The 17416-nt window shown below is 41.1% G+C and overlaps 1 protein-coding gene across 1 annotated transcript in view; it reads right to left on the bottom strand.

Moving 5' to 3' along the window:
* Positions 1-17416, bottom strand: part of TP53BP2 (tumor protein p53 binding protein 2) — a 213890-nt gene that overhangs the window by 86172 nt on the left and 110302 nt on the right. The window lies entirely within an intron of this gene.

Below are 17416 nucleotides of genomic sequence, written 5' to 3'. Positions count from 1 at the left end.
GATACCAAGGGAATATTTCATGCAAAGATGGGCTCAATAAAGGACAGAAATGGTATGGACCTAACAGAAGCAGAAGATATTAAGAAGAGGTGGCAAGAATACACAGAAGAACTGTACAAAAAAGATCTTCATGACCCAGATAATCACGATGGTGTGATCACTCACCTAGAGCCAGACGTCCTAGAATGTGAAGTCAAGTGGGCCTTAGAAAGCATCACTATGAATAAAGCTAGTGGAGGTGATGGAATTCCAGTGGAGCTATTTCAAACCCTCAAAGATGATGCTGTGAAAGTGTTGCACTCAATATGCCAGCAAGTTTGGAAAACTCAGCAGTGGCCACAGGACTGGAAAAGGTCAGTTTTCATCCCAATCCCAAAGAAAGGCAATGCCAAAGAATGCTCAAACTACCACACAATTGCACTCACATCACACACTAGCAAAGTAATGCTCAAAATTCTCCAAGCCAGGCTTCAGCAATATGTGAACCGTGAACTTCCAGATGTTCAAGCTGGTTTTAGAAAAGGCAGAGGAACCAGAGATCAAATTGCCAATATCTGGTGGATCATCGAAAAAGCAAGAGAGTTCCAGAAAAACATCTATTTCTGCTTTATTGACTATGCCAAAGCCTTTGACTGTGTGGATCACCGTAAACTGTGGAAAATTCTTAAAGAGATGGGAATACCAGACCACCTGACCTGCCTCTTGAGAAACCTGTATACAGGTCAGGAAGCAACAGTTAGAACTGGACATGGAACAACAGACTGGTTCCAAATAGGAAAAGGAGTACGTCAAGGCGGTATATTGTCACCCTGCTTATTTAACTTATATGCAGAGTACATCATGAGAAACGCTGGGCTGGAAGAAACACAAGCTGGAATCAAGACTGCCAGGAGAAATATCAATAACCTCAGATATGCAGATGACACCACCCTTATGGCAGAAAGGGAAGAAGAACTAAAGAGCCTCTTGATGAAAGTGAAAGAGGAGTGTGAAAAAGTTGGCTTAAAGCTCAACATTCAGAAAACTAAGATCATGGCATCTGGTCCCATCACTTCATGGGAAATAGATTGGGAAATAGAGGAAACAGTGTCAGACTTTATTTTTTGGGGCTCCAAAATCACTGCAGATGGTGATTGCAGCCATGAAATTAAAAGACGCTTACTCCTTGGAAGGAAGGTTATGGCCAACCTAGATAGCATATTTAAAAGCAGAGACATTACTTTGCCAACAAAAGTCCATCTAGTCAAGGCTATGGTTTTTCCAGTGGTCATGTATGGATGTGTGAGTTGGATGGTGAAGAAAGCTGAGTGCCGCAGAAATGATGCTTTTGAGCTGTGGTGTTGGAGAAGACTCTTGAGAGTCCCTTGGACTGCAAGGAGATCCAATCAATCCATCCTAAAGGAGATCAGTCCTGGGTATTCATTTGAAGGACTGATGTTGAAGCTGAAATTCCAATACTTTGGCCACCTCATGCGAAGAGTTGACTCATTGGAAAAGACCCTAATGCTGGGAAGGATTGGGGGCAGGAGGAGAAGGGGACGACAGAGGATGAGATGGTTGGATGGCATCACTGACTCGATGGACATGGGTTTGGGTAAACTCCGGGAGTTGGTGGTGGACAGGGAGACCTGGCGTGCTGCAATTCATGGGGTCACAAAGAGTCAGACACAACTGAGCAACTGAACTGAACTAAACTGAACCACCAGGGAAGCCCATGAGGTCTGTCACTTTTGTTAGTAGCTCATGGCTGCAAAAACTAAAATGTGCCATTAGGACCAGGATGATGCACCAAACCCTCAAGAAGGATTCCATCATCTCTTGGAATTATTTGAGGCCTTCTTTTGATCAGCTTATCTGGTTCTTTATATGGACACAAATGCATAGGTATCCACTAACTAGCAGATTCTCTCTCCAAATTGAAGGTCACCAAAATTTCTAGGTGACCATGAAAAGGTTTATAAACCACTCTTGTGAAGAGTCCTGGCAAGAGCACACCTGCATCCAGCAAGAAGTACCTTCCTGGACCTGGGGTTCATTGATAGAACTTGTTGAACCAGATAACAGCCTGGATGCCCCCAGATAGCAAAGATGGGATAAAGCTGGGACCTCACAGTTACATTGAGAAGCAGAAGGTGAGTTGACACCATCATCTCTGGGGATGTCTGTGGCCAGGATAAGGCTCAGAGAAGACAATCTGAAAGGGAAACGCTGGGGAGATGTGTCGAATCTAAACACCAAGCTGAGTAGTAAGCTGGGCCTATGTAGCCAACAACTGGTTGAACCCGAGGATAGCGAGAGATGTTTGCATGGACAACAATCAAGTAAATGGCTCCTCCTGGTTAACAACAACAGCCTAAGTCATGAATCTTAAGTCAGTCGAGAAAAAGTTTTTTTGTTTTCAAAGGGGTATAGGGCGATTGACGTCTACTAGTAAAGACTGCCTGCCGATGCAGGAGACATAAGAAAGAGTTCAGTCCTTGGGTTGGGAAGATCCCTGGGAGGAAGGCATGACAACCCACTCCAGTATTCCTGCCTGGATAATCCCACGGACAGAGGAGCCTGGCAGGCTACAGTCCAAAGGGTCACAAAGCGTCAGACACGACTGCAGAGACTTAGCACACACGCACAGGATAAACAAATATAGAAGAAATTTCAACAAGCTAAAAGAAAACCTCCACTGAGCATGTTGGTTCCAGGGTACCAAGAACTGCAGTGCAGCAAAAGATTGATTCATTAAGAAATCTAAGAGCCACTGAGTCTCATAATGTTCTCTCACAAATGTTTCTCAGCCACAGAGCAAGGGAAAAGTAGTCTCTTTAACTAGAGACAGCCTGAGTCTACCTAACTGCCTCTGGAATAAAGCCAACTTTGTGTTTAGGGGCTTCAGTTCCTGCAAGAAAACATAGCAGAGTGACCAGAATTATGGACTCGGTGTCACACACAGGACCATACTGGAAGCCATGTTTGACACTGACTATCAGTGTAGCATCAGACAAGTTATTGAAACCTCTGGAAGCTTTAGTTTTCTCAGCTTTAAGATGAGAACAATATTATTTTGCTCTCACGTTACTGTGAAAATCAAGGGAGATAGTACATGCAAAAGATATAGCTCAGGGACTTCCCTGGTGTTCCAGCAGCCAAGACTCCGAGCTCCCAACCCAGAGGGCTGGAATTCAACCCTTGGTCAAAGAACTAGATCCCATAAGCTGCAGCCAAGATCAGGCACAACCAAAAAAAAAAAAAAAGACTAAATAAAGAAAGTGAAGTCGCTCAGTCTTGCCCAACTCTTTGCAACCCCATGTAGCCTACCAGGCTCCTCCATCCATGGGATTTTCCAGGCAAGAGTACTGGAGTGGGTTGCCATTTCCTTCTCCAGGGGATCATCCCGACCCAGGGATTGAACCCAGGTCTCCGGCATTGTTGGTAGATGCTTTACGGTCTGAGCCACCCGGGGAAGTCCAAGGGAAAAAAAAAGGTTTAGAGGAGAACCTGATCCTTAGTAAGCATTCAATAAGGGGGCTACACATATTTTTACATAGTATCAAAATCAGACCTTCTCCTCCCCAGCTACAGCTGTTGTTGCTCATTATACAGAGCAAACCCACAAACCCTCCAGGGAAACCTGATCTGCAGGTCTCTATCAGGGTGGAGGTGGGAGGGAGGGGTGGGGGGGGAGGCGGGGGGTCTGAGAGATGTCTCTTCCAGCTCAGAGGACCCATTCTGTGACTGTCTTCTGCAGGCCCTTCATGTCCCAAGCAAAGTGGCTATCTAGTCTTACCTCAGTGTTTGACTCCAGTTGTTCCTTCACAGGTTTATGCTCCCTCAAAGCCCTGCTTGACTGTTTCTAAACCTCAGTTTTGTCTTTCAGTGAAGATAATCATGCCTGCCTTTCCTACTTCATAAGATTGCCATGGGGATCAGATACTACTCTATAAAAAATGAAAGTCGTTCAGTCGTGTCTGACTCTTTGTGATCCCATGGACTGTAGCCCACCAGGCTCCTCTGTCCATGGAATTCTCCAGGCCAGAATACTGGAGTAGGTAACCATTCCCTTCTCCATGGGATCTTTCCAACCCAGGGGTTGAACCCAGGTCTCCCGCATTGCAGGCAAATTTCTCACTGTCTAAGCCACCAGGGAAGCCCAACAATACTGGAGTGGGTAGCCTATCCTTTCTCCAGTGGATCTTCCCAACCCAGGAATCAAACCAGGGAATTTTCAGGCAAATTCTTTACCAGCTGAGCTACCAGGGAAGCCCATATGACTATAGATGAAATGAAACCTCATCAAGAAACATGAGGTTTAGGTCAAAATGACTGATTCAGCTCTAGAACCAGCAGCTGGAAGAGGTGGGAAAAAAGGAAAGGGTGCTTTTAGGAAAGAACAAGTGAGTGAGCAAAATCCAGTGAGGAGACTGGCCACGTGGAAGAGGGAAAGAAAATAACCTGGTTCCCAATGATCAACATGGCCCAAGACTAAGATAAGATGTGTGAGACGTGGTCAGCTCTGTCCTGAGACCCAAGCACGTGACAAGCAGGTTGGGAATAAGCTCATCCAGCTGCTTGCTGGCTGTACCTCAAAGCACAGGTGCTTCCCCCATGCAGGGGCTGCAGAGAGGGCAAGCAGAATCTCTGGGTGTGGTGTTCGTGCAAAAACAGATGCTCCCAGCATCAGTAGCAGCACTGCAGATGGAGGGAATCTAGGGGCAATGAGAGCACCCCACAGAGACTCAGCAGCTAAGAGGCATGTCAGGATGTGTAGGACTTGGTAGTTTGCAAGATGGCCCCCGGGAATAAGAGATTTCTTATCAAATCACAGTTTGAGTGCCTCTGGAGGCTGAGGAGCCCAGGAAAATACCTGTACCAGACGTGGAAACACTTTGTAAATGTTTTCAGATCCTGCGAATAATTTCGATCAGATTATAAGAAATGGAATTAACAAATGATATAACAATAAAACCACAGAGGATGAGATGGTTGGATGGCATCACTGACTCAATGGACATAAGTTTGAGCAAACTCCAGGAGGTAGTGAAGGACAGGGAAGCCTGGCGTGCTGCAGTTCTTGCAGTCCCAAAGAGTGAGACATGACTTAGCCATTGAACAACAACAATAATAAAACATTTGCAAAACTAAACATTCATTGGATGAAAAATGACATTTTATGTAACTATGAACTCTGTAAAGGAGTTAGATTTAAATTTGAATATCACTACTTCAAAAGAATTTTTAAAAATAAAAAGTAAATTTTAACATGATTGTTTTACATGTCTGAATAAACTTTTTACCATATGCCAAAATGAACACGGTTCCTCAGCTTTCCAGGTGAGGTGTTTTCCACTATTACTTGCACAAAATTTGTCACATGTGCAACTTAGAGGTGAAGCTGGTATCCCTCTTCTGAGTGTCTGATGTTCTAAAAAAAACTTCATGCGAATTGTTTCCTACCCAAAAAAGGTTATATGCCCAACAAAACTATCATTTAAGAATACATTATTGGATAATTGATGATATCATGAGGTCATTACAGATTTAAGAGTGACAGGGACTTGCCTGGTGATCTGGTGGTTAAGACTTCACCTTCTAATGCATGGGATTCAATCGAGGGGCTAAGATCCCACATACCTCAGGACCATCAAAAAACCAAACATAAAACAGAAGTAATGTTGTAATAAATTCAATAAAGACTTTAAAAAATGGTTCATATCCAAAGGTCTTTAAAAAAAGAAAAAGAATGATAATGATACTACTGTGGCTATCTTTTTAACTCCTTATCTTCTAATTATACGTGTTGAAATAGATAAGGATAGAATGATACGATATCTGACTTTTGCTTCAAATAATAAGGGGGGAGTAGATGAGAGTATAATTGAAATGAGATTTGCCTGAAGTAGATAATTGTTAAAGAAAAGTGATAGGTACCTGGGAATTCACTATAATATCCTCTACATTTTTGTATAAGTTTAAAATTTTCCACAATATTGTAAAAAGGTAAGAAAGGGTCTTCAAATATTTAAAGGGTTGCCACTTTTAAGGATCCCTGTGATTTCATTGGGCCCATCCATATAATCTAGGATAATTTCCCTATTCTAAGGTCAGTTTATTAGCAACTTTAATTTTATATGCAGCTTTAATTACTTTTTGCTATGTAATATATTCACTGGTTCTGAGAAGGTCACTATTCTGCCAATTATATTGAGATCTGATTGACATACTAAAAACCGCAATATTTACAGCGTACCATCCATGAATTTTAACATATGTGCAAATCTCTGAAAATGTCACCACAATCAAGATAATAAACATAGGACTTCCCTGGAGACCCAGTGGCTGAGGCTGCAAACCTCCAATGCAATGGATGCAGGTTTGATCCCTGGTCAGGGAACTAAGATTTCACATGCTGTATGGTGCAGCCAAAAAGGTAAAAATAAAATATCTTTTCAAAAGATAATAAACATATCTGTCATGCTCAAAAGTTTCTTTGTGCTCCTTTATAATCTCTACTTCCTTCCTCTTCCTTTCCCCCTTCATCCCTATGTGGCTACCAGACTGATTTCTGTCAGTGTAGATTAGTTTGCATTTTCTAGAATTTTATCTATAGATGGGATCATACAGTATATGCTTTTGGGGGAGTGGTCTGATATCACTCAGAATAATTATTTTGAGATTCACCTATTTTTTTCAAGGTGCAGCATCTTTTTAAAAATTTATTTGTCTATTTACTTTTGGTTGCACTGGGTCTCCCTTGCTACGCACAGGCTTTCTCTAGTTGCTGTGAGCCAGGGCTATTCTTCATTGAAGTGTGCCGGCTTCTCATTTCAGTGGCTTCTCCTGTCCCAAGCACGGGCTCTAGGATGCACAGGCTTCAATAATTGCAGCACACAGGCTCAATAGTTGTGGCACACAGGATTTAGTTGCTCCAAGGTGCAGGGAACGAACCAGTGTGATTGGCATTGGCAGGCAGATTCTCTTCCACTACGCCACCAGGGAAGTCCTCACCTATGCTTTTATGTGTATCAATGTTTCATCCTAATTTTTTGCTGTGGTTTTGGTTTAGTAATATTCCATTGTCTGGTTATACCACAATTTGTTTACCTATTAATCTGTTAATGGAAATCTGGGTTGTTCCCAGTTTGGGCCTATTACAAATAAAGCTGTTACAAACATTAGTATACAAGTCTTTGTATAGACACATGTTTTTATTTCTGGTAAATAACTAGGAATGGAATGGCTTGGTCATATAATAGATGTATGCTTAACTTTTTTTAAAAGGTGCCAAACTGCTTTCCAAAGTGTTGTAACATCTTACATTCCACTGGTAGTGTATGAGAGTTCTAATTCCTCCACAACCTCACCAACACTTGGCATGCTCTATCTTTTTCATTTTAGCCATTCTAATTTAGACCACTAATGCGATGGAGAAGGAAATGGCACCCCACTCCACTACTCTTGCCTGGAAAATCCCATGGACGGAGGAACCTGGTAGGCTGCAGTCCAGGGGGTCGCTAAGGGTCGGACACGACTGAGCGACTTCACTTTCACTTTACACTTTCATGCACTGGAGAAGGACATGGCAACCCACTCCAGTATTCTTGCCTGGAGAATCCCAGGGACGGGGGAGCCTGGTGGGCTGCCGTCTATGGGGTCACACAGAGTCGGACACGACTGAAGCAACTTAGCAGTAGCAATTAGATAGGGGTAACTTGTGGTATTTGCTTGTACTTAAAAATTAAAATACTGATGACTAATAATATTGAGGATCTTTTCATGTACTATTTGCCAACTAAATATCTTCTTTAGTGAAGTGCCTATTTAAATTTTTTACCCATTTTTAAATTGGGTGGGGTTTTTTTGTATTATTGTTTTGAGAATTACTTATATATTCTGCATATAAATCCTTGCTAAAATCAATTGCACCTAGAAGAGCAAGCCTCTGAACTAACTAGTGGTTTACAGGAAATATAGGAGACAAAAGAACAGGTTAGATGACATCCTGGAAACACAATCACCAAAATTCAGACTATGAGAAACTATAGGTCAAACAACGCTATTTCTTAAAAAAAAATACACTGTAGAGAAAAAAGGATAAGGTAGGGAGAGAACCTATAGATTAACGAGACAAGAGACATATCAGTCTATTGTAATGTACGAATACTGATTTGAGTATCAAACTACAGAGAGAGAGTAAAAAAGGGAAAATTGGGAAATTTAAACACTGACTGGATATTTGATGATACTAAGGAATTACTGTTTGTCTTCAGTTTGATAATAACGTGCACTTTGCTTCAAAAGAAAGAGTAGACAGTGGAAATGGGTGAAGACATACAGATGAAATTATGTTAGCCATGCATTGGTAGTTGTTTAAGTTGTGATGAACAAGTGAAATATGACACAAAAAACTCTCTGCCTTTGTACATGTTTGAAATTTTGTGTTATAAAAATTAAGACACAAAACAAATAAGTAAATTTTTTAAATATATAACTTAGAAAGTTTACTGCCTAAATATTCTCACTGAAAAATTTTCAAAAGATGCAAAAGAATAAAGGAAGATGTAGAAAATTAAAATAAGAATGGGGACTTCCCTGGCAGTCCAGTGGTTATGACTTTGTACTTCCACCACAGGGGGCGTGGGTTCAAGCCCTAAGGCCAGGGAACTAAGATCCCACATGCCACACAGGGTGGCCAAAACGTAAAAAATAAAATAAAAAATAAGACTGAACGGAGAAATTGGTAGTATATGGTAACACAGCTAAATCTAAAACTAAATTTAAATCATTACTAGTAATAAAAATAGTTTTTGCTTGTTTAAACATGAACTAAAACAAACACCAATATCAGGCTAGGTATAGAGTTTGCAAGAACTTGACAGGCACTAAATTCTTGCCTCATTCAAGAAGGTGATATAGTGTTTTAGTGTTAGGTGTTCAGTCATGTCCAACTCTTTGTGACCCCATGGACTGTAGCCTGCCAGGCTCCTCGATCCACGGAATTCTCTAGACAAGAATACTGGAGTGGGTTGCCATTCCCTTCTCCAGGGGATCTAGACACTAAACTCAAGTGCCTTCTTGCCTCATTCAAGAAGAGGATAAAAACACCTATTAACTTCAAACTTTATTGGAAAAAAACTAGGTATGCATGTTAAAAATTAAGGTCATCACAAAAATACTACACCCAGAGCTATAAGAATAAAGAGGGCTTCCCTGGTGGTCCAGTGGTTAAAAGCCTGCCTTGTAACGGAGGGCACACCCGTTTGATCCTTAGTCTAGGAAGATGCCACATACTTCAGAGCAGCTATGGGCCACAACTACTGAGCCCGAGCGCTTAGAGCCTGTGCTCCACAACAAGAGATGCCACTACAATGAGAAGCCTGCACACTGCAACTAGGACAGCCCACATGCAGCAACAGTCAAAAAAATAATAAAATAAATAAATCTTTTTAAAAATAAACAAACTGGTGTAGTTCTAAGAAAAAGAATAAAGAAAAATTGAGCAACACAATAGACGGCAGGAAAGAAGGAAAAAAGTAGAAAATAAAAGCACAGAAAAAAGAAAACAAAATTAGATGGTAGCAACACGTCTACTTAGTAATCATGATAAATGTAAATGGTAAAACACACCAAATAAAAGACAGACTCTTGGACTGGATTTAAAATTTCCAACTCTTTTTAGGACATACAGCTTACCGTTTATAAAAAGAAAATCAATACCTTAATTAAAACATTCTAGAATTTCAGGGAATAGCAATAAAAGAAGCAAAGAGGGGTATTTCATACTTAACCCACCAAGAAGACATAGCTGAAAATGTCACGGAAAACTCTCGTAAAAATTATATTAGATGTATGGCAAAAACTATTACAATATTGTAAGTAATTAGCCCCCAACTAAAATAAATAAATTTATAAAAAAAAAAATTATATTAGAACTTCCTTTTCTCTAGAACTTCATTTATTTCATGGCTCTGTACATTTTTTTTTTTTTAAACATTTTAAGGTTTAGTCCTTCATGTGTCTTTCAGTATTTAAATATAGTACAATACCAAAATACATTCTGGCACAAAAATAATTCAGGAACTTTGAAAAACCAAGACTAAGAAAGACAAATAGGAGGTAAAGAAGACCAGTGGGCTCTTATTTTCTGTGGAGAGAAAACAGGTCATAGTAACTCCAGTGTGGACAGTGAACTCATTGTCACAACATGCTGTGAGGTGCAGAGGAAGGGGCTGGCACTCATTTGAAGGGATCAGAAGAGGTTTCTCAAAGAGGTGTTATGATGGGAAAAATTTAAAGAATGACCCCAGTGATCCTCACCCTTTTATAATTTCGTCCTCTGAGTATGGGCAGAACCTGTGGATATGTTGAAATATTATTCCCGTGACCATGTTACTTTATTTGGCAAAAGGGAGCTTATCCAAGTGGGCCCAGTCTCATCACATGAATCTTCTAGAAGAAGAAAACTTAAACATGAGGGCAACTTGGGACTCAAGGGAGGTTTTCTGTAGCTGAGATGGAGGAGGACATGTGGAAAGAGCCGAGAGCAACCTCTAGGAGGTCAGAGCAACCCCAGCCAATAGCCAGAGAGAAAAATGATCTTCTTTCTACAACATAAGGAACAGAATTCAGTCAACAACCTGGATGAGCTGGAGACAGATTCTACCTGGGAGCCTCCAGGTAAATGCCTACTCCAGCTGACACCCTGGCTTCCATCTTGTGAGACCCTGAGAAGAGAATCCAGTTGAGCCTGCTCAGAATTCTGACCGAGGTAATACACGGCTGTTGGTTTAAACCACTAAGTTTATGGTAGCTTGTACACAGCAATAGCAAACTAATACAGTGACATTTGAACTTTCCCTTGAGGATAGATAGGATTTCAAAATCTCAAGAAGAGGAAGAAAAGTTTCTCCAGGCAGAGGGCAGAGCATGGCCAAAGGTGAGAGCTGGAAATGTCGGGAAGTCTTCAAGGAGGCACCGATAACACTGCTGCCAGGTTTCCTGTGAGGTTGAAGTGTCTTCAGCCAGTTTTCAGGGATCCAGAATGCCATCCCAAGAAGGTTATTTTTTCTCCAGGATGTCATAAGGAGATATTGAAGATATTCAAGCAGAGGAGTACATGATAAGCGCTGTTCTTGAGGAAGATGAAGCTGACATCACAGGTAGGGGTAGACTGGAGGCAGAGATGGAGAAGTAGGAAGTTATCACAGTTGCCCGGAGAACCAGACACCATGGGGCCCACATTCCATCCCCTCAGCACACCTGTGATTTTGAAATGGAATCAGGACCCTATGGCCTTTGCCTAGCTCCCCGCCCTATGTCCTATGCCTGCCTTTTGTCTATGAAAAACATTAGTCAAAGAATAAGTTTAATCAGAGAAATGAGAACATGCAGAAACAAAGGAAAACAGTCAAAATAATAATAATAATAATGACGAAATAATAATAATGTGGTCATTAAGCATAGCCAAGGACCTTTAGTTCCTTCTCAAGGGCGATAGATAAAATTCTGAGCCATATCCCATGAGCTGTCTTATAGATACTGAAACCCCAGGTGGAAAAAGTTAACTACATGATGACCAGACTGTACCCACAACATAAGCTGCCACAATCCCAAGAACTGGCCTCAAAGAGATGGGAAAAAATGGACCTTGGAACTGAAAATGGTGCTGTGTCATGTTCGACTCTTTGCGACCCCATGAACTGTAGTCCACCGGGATCCTCTGTCCATAAGGATTCTCCAGGCAAGAATACTGAAGTGGGTTCCCATGCCCTTCTCCAGGAGATCTTCCCAACCAAGGGATAAAACCCACGTCTCCCACATTGCAGGCAGATTCTTTACCATCTGAGCCAATGGGGAAGCCCAAGAATACAGGAGTGGGTAGCCTATTCCTTTTCCAGTGGATCTTCCCAACCCAGGAATCGATTCAGGGTCTCCTGCATTGCCGGTGGATTCTTTACCAGCTGAGCTACCAGGGAAGCCCCTGAACTGAAGATTAACTATACCTAAAACAACCAAGATGATGCTGGTCAGACCACCAATGACCAATGTCAAGATGACTCTCAGAGCTGACTGCATTGTTTCTGCATGTAGCCCCCTCCCTCAGCCTATAAAACTCTCTCCCGCTGCTTGTCAGGGGTGGCGTGGGCCTTTGGATAGATGTCCATCCTCCTCCCCAGTTACTGACATCTGCGATACAGCAAACTTTCCCTTCCACCAACCTAGCCTGCTTATTGGCTTTTGAGTGGTGAGCCGCCAGACCGCGCACCTTTCAGTAACAATTTCAGGTGACTGTTTCAGGCTTTCTATAAGTCTCTGAGAGCCCACCAGGCCCAGGAGCCTTGAATAAATGTCTGTCTTCTGTCCTTTAGGTGGACTGTTCTGGTGGCTACTCTCTACCTTTCTAAAAGGTCCTAGTGGGATCAGATCTCCATTTTTCAAAGCGATCTGGACCCTCAGTAGCACACCCCAATATTGGCTTTTCTTCCCTCCCTCTCTCTCTCTCTTCCCTCCCCCTCACTCCTGATCCTTGTACCTGGGTGCTTATGTCAGGCTCTTTTGTGGGGAAAACCCACACTAATACACCCAGGTAAAGAGGGCTGCATCCAGGATGGCAGTGTGGATGAGAAAGAGATAGAAACACTACATGACTAATTGAGCAGTAGACCAAACCCCTGGGATGTGAAGAGAACAAAAAGAGAAGAGCCCAAGAGGATACCAAGGCTTCAGACCTGAGGGTCATTGACGGGAAAGTCAACTATGGAGTAAAAACGTATAATTTGTGCAGTTCTTGGACCAACATTTACTTTAACATCAATATTTATATATATATACAAACTATAGAGCCATACACCATAATTAATGTCATGTTTTATGCCCTATATCCTATTGCTCTTTGTTGTAAAATACTAAGTCATAGATACCAATTGTTATTTGTATAAAGGAGTGGGGGTACAGAAAAAAGCTCCAGATGGTACCAGTAGCTCTTAAAATATCACACACCTCCATGGGCCACATTGGTGGCTTTGCCTGTGGTGGTCACATCCTCCCTGGTCTTTGCCCACTGTCTTGTGCCCAGTGGAATTCTAATATATGACTAATGTACCCAGCACCAGACTTTTCACAATCTACTAGAACCAGTGAAGAGCTTACTTCCCTAGGTAGGAAGATGCAAGATTTTTGTTTTATTCTTACCTGCAAACAAATAACAAGAAGAACAAAAAGTGTGTGTTTTCCAAGCCTCCAGTAAAACTATTGTATTATAACTTAACCTCAATTGTGTGGAAATAAAAACAAAACCAAGTCCTCAAGAATCTAATAGAATCAAAGATGAAACCTTCAGTCAGTTCATTCAGTTCAGTCGCTCAGTCATGACCAACTCTTTGCAACCCCATGGACTGCAGCACGCCAGGCTTCCCTGTCCAACGCCAACTCCGAGTTTACTCAAACTCATGTCCATTGAGTCGGTGATGCCATCCAACCATCTCATCCTCTGTCATCCCCTTCTCTTCTTGCCTTCAATCTTTCCCAGCATCAGGCTCTTTTCAAATGAGTCAGTTCTCCGCATCAGGTGGCACAAGTATTGGAGTTTCAGTTTCAGCATCAGTCCTTCCAATGAATATTCAGGACTGATTTCCTTTAGGATGGACTGCTTGGATCTCCTTGCAGTCCAAGGGACTTTCAAGAGTCTTCTCTAACACCACAGTCCAAAAGTATCAATTCTTCGGCGCTCAGCTTTCTTTATAGTCCAACTCTCACATCCATACATGACTACTGGAAAAACCATAACTTTGACTAGATGAACATTTGCTGGCAAAGTAATGTCTCTGCTTTTTAATATGCTGTCTAGGTTGGTCATAACTTTTCTTCCAAGAAGCAAGCGTCTTTTAATTTCACAGCTGCAGTCACCATCTGCAGTGATTTTGGAGCCCCAAAAAATAAAGTCTCTCACTTTAAAACCTTAAGTTTTGCCAAATGTCTTTTCTCCTAGCTGACCAAAAGGACAAAATGACATCGTTAGGTCTTTCAAATAATGAGGGCTCTCATTTTTTGAGCACTTGTACTTTATCAAGAACTTTTATGGTATTATTTTTTTTAATTCTCATGACTTCAGGAAGTAGTTATTAGATCTCCATTTCACAGAGAAAACAAACACTCAAAAAGGTATGGTAATGTGAGCCAGATAAGTGGAAATATAATTAAAACCCAGGTCTGCTTGATGTCAAATCCCACTCTTTCTGCTACATAATCTTGACCCACCTGGGGTCTTGGTAGCTGGAGAGTGATAGGCCACAAAGAAGACAGATCAACACTATTTTCTTTGGGTCAATGACCCTTAATCTCATTCTTGTGATTACATGAGGTTTTCCATGTTTATTTTCCAGAAAAACAAAGGTAAATGATTTGCTTAAATCCCTGGGGATCAATACTAATAAGTTAACTCTAAAACAAGTGTGCTCAGTGTGACATTACCTCCCATCTCCACCCATGGATTATGTTTCCTGAGATGACTCATCCTCTCTGGTCCTCATCCATGTAGCAACCTGCCAGCAACCCTGAAGGCATTCATCCAATGACCCGCACCTCCTTCCCTGCCCTGGGATTTCCACTTGAAAGACCTTCTGCCTCAGTGTTCACTGCAGGCGCCCTCCTTGGTGCTTCTTGTGAGAGGGTTGCAGTGGGAAGAAGGGTATTCCCATCATAACATTCACATATACACACAATCCTACAACGGAGTCGGGTGCTGGAAGAGGTGTCAAAGATTAGGATTTCATCGGGAGCCCCTGAACAGGGCCAGAGTAACATGAGCTAAAGATATACAATGGAAACAGTGGTCCAGAGAAATGTGTGGGACCCCTCTTAGTACCAAAGCCACCTACTCCTCCTGCAGATGAAGAAATGGGAAATTAGTGGAGGTGAATCCATGGTGTATTGTAGGAGCTGGTGTAGAAGCCAGAATGTTCCATCCCTCTGGCTTATCCCCTCTTACTGGAGCTGCAGAGAGAATAGTCAAGGCTGCTGGGAAAAAGAGTCATGTAGATTTCTCAACACAAACAACAGATTAGTCAACTCGGAAAAAACATTCAGGGTAGCTGAAATCCTTCCCAAGCTCCTGATCTAACAAACACTATTAACTGAGACAGAAATCCACCCCTCAAATCTGGAAACCTTGATGTGCTTTCCAGAATCATGTGCCAGACTGACAGAAATAGCCCTTGATGTTAGCTTCAATCAATGATACTAAAACTGTCTAAAGAAGAAAGTGTCAGAGATGAGGTGACTTAGGGAGAAAGAATGGATTCAAGGAGAGAAAATAAACCAATAGCATCTATTTCTATCAAAGATCCTGCTTCTGGGGTCACTGGACAACAGCCTTGTCACCGGAGAAGTATCTTCTGATGAAGAGAAGCGATTTTTCATCAGGCTTTACAAGAACATAGGTGAAGAGTTCCCCACAGGTGGAATGCCTTCTTGTCTATACTCTGTTCACAGAAAACAGCCTGCTGATTAACAATCTGGTCACCAAGACCAGAATAATATTGAATAATAATATTCAATATTAATAATAATATTAATTAATATTAATATTAATAAATAATAATAATATTGAATAATATTGAATAATTGTTGAATAATATTTCAACATATCCACAGGTTCTGCCCATACTCAGAGGATGAAATTATAAAAGGGTGAGGATCACTGGGGTCATTCTTTAAATTTTTCCCATCATAACACCTCTTTGAGAAACCTCTTCTGATCCCTTCAAATGAGTGCCAGCCCCTTCCTCTGCACCTCACAGCATGTTGTGACCAAGGCCCTTCTACTACAAATGATGGCCCTGCTCCCATAAGCAAGGCTTGGAAACTCAGGCATCTTGGTCACTGCAAAGGGAAACCCTTGTTGCAATCATTTTGCTGGAATTCTAATGAACAAGTCAGTCCACTGTCAGTTTAACTCATTATTGACTGGGGGATTTTTGCAGAAACTAATGCCTGTGGCTGGCAATTTTTATTTTGGTTGGCCAGATGTTAATTAATTGAATTAGTTCAATTAATTAATTTAATTAATTCTGCTATATCATAACATTTTGTGGGTTATTCCATTCAATAGTTACACCTGACACACCTGTAAAGTCTTCTCCAGCACCATGAATTTCATTTTCACTTTTCTTATCAAAATGAATCGCTAAGGCTTTCTGTCTTTTTGTGGGTCTAATATCCACATCATCTGAACCAGAACTATATTCCAAAGAACTATCATCTTCTGAGACACTAGTATATATACTGGGTAAAGTATCTGCTTAAAATTCACCAAAAAATTCTTCTTCACTCAAAATTTCACAATGTGTCATTTTTTTTTTAAGTTTTACAGTAAGTTTATGTTTATAATATACACAAGGTTGGAACAAAACCCTAACAGAGCAAAATGTGATTGATAACAACAATCATAAGTTGTGTAATGAACCCTTGATCTATTTTAAGCTCCATCAACTTCACACAGTGATGTTAATTGTATCATTCTCTAAAAATGTATTGATACAACTCCAGCCAATTACAATCTTTGATAATTATTAGTTACTCAAGAATAGTTATGTTTTATGAGTATTGTTTATGAGTATCATTCAACTGTCATCACCAAATAGAATGATACTCAGATGTGTTCTTTCTATAAAGCTTTATACGTAATAAAAAAAAAGCAAAAAAAAAAAGAGAGAGAGAGAGTAGACAGCACTGTCCTATTGAAATCTAACAACAACAACATAATGTTTACCAAGTATCAATCTATCACTGGCTGGACAAAGAAAATCTGGGTACTGGACCCAAAAACCAAGGACAGAGTTGACTCCTGACCTTAGGGATCTTTCGGAGGTGCCATCAGCGTGACCTGCTGGATTCCCATCAGTGACGACCACACCCACCTCTCTTCCCACCACCCCCTCAAAAAAAAAAGCCTTTTACACATCAGAATGCTTAAGAGTCATACCTGTGTGATAATGATGCTTCATTTCCCAGGCCTGATCCATTCCTGGGACAGGGCTTGCTCCCTGTGCCCCTTCTCCTGGCAGGGGGAATCTGGTTCCCAACCCCAGATCCATGCTCCGCTCATTTTGTCACTACATTGGTTTCTGCAAGACCAGAAGTCTGCCTTGGCTATACATTTTCTGTCACTATTAGCAACTGTTTTTTAAATTCTCTTTTTCCTCTGTTACTAGTCTATTAAATTTTGTTCCTTGGAGCAGTAGGATGCAAAATAAAAAATTAAAAGTACTTGAAGAAACATTGGGAAAGTTCTCCATAACCTTAGTGGGAGCAACACAAAATTCAGATGCCATTTTTTTTTTTTTAAGATTGATGAATTAAATTACATCTTTTAAAAGTGATCCCTTTGGACACAGAGAAAGGAATGTATTGAAAGTAATTACTAACACAA

The sequence above is a fragment of the Giraffa tippelskirchi genome, chromosome 5 (assembly GCF_054371585.1).
Source record: "Giraffa tippelskirchi isolate mGirTip1 chromosome 5, T2T-mGirTip1v1.2.pri, whole genome shotgun sequence".
Lineage (NCBI taxonomy): Eukaryota > Metazoa > Chordata > Mammalia > Artiodactyla > Giraffidae > Giraffa > Giraffa tippelskirchi.
Note: the sequence above shows the minus strand (reverse complement) of the source record. Positions and strands in the feature narration are given on the sequence as shown.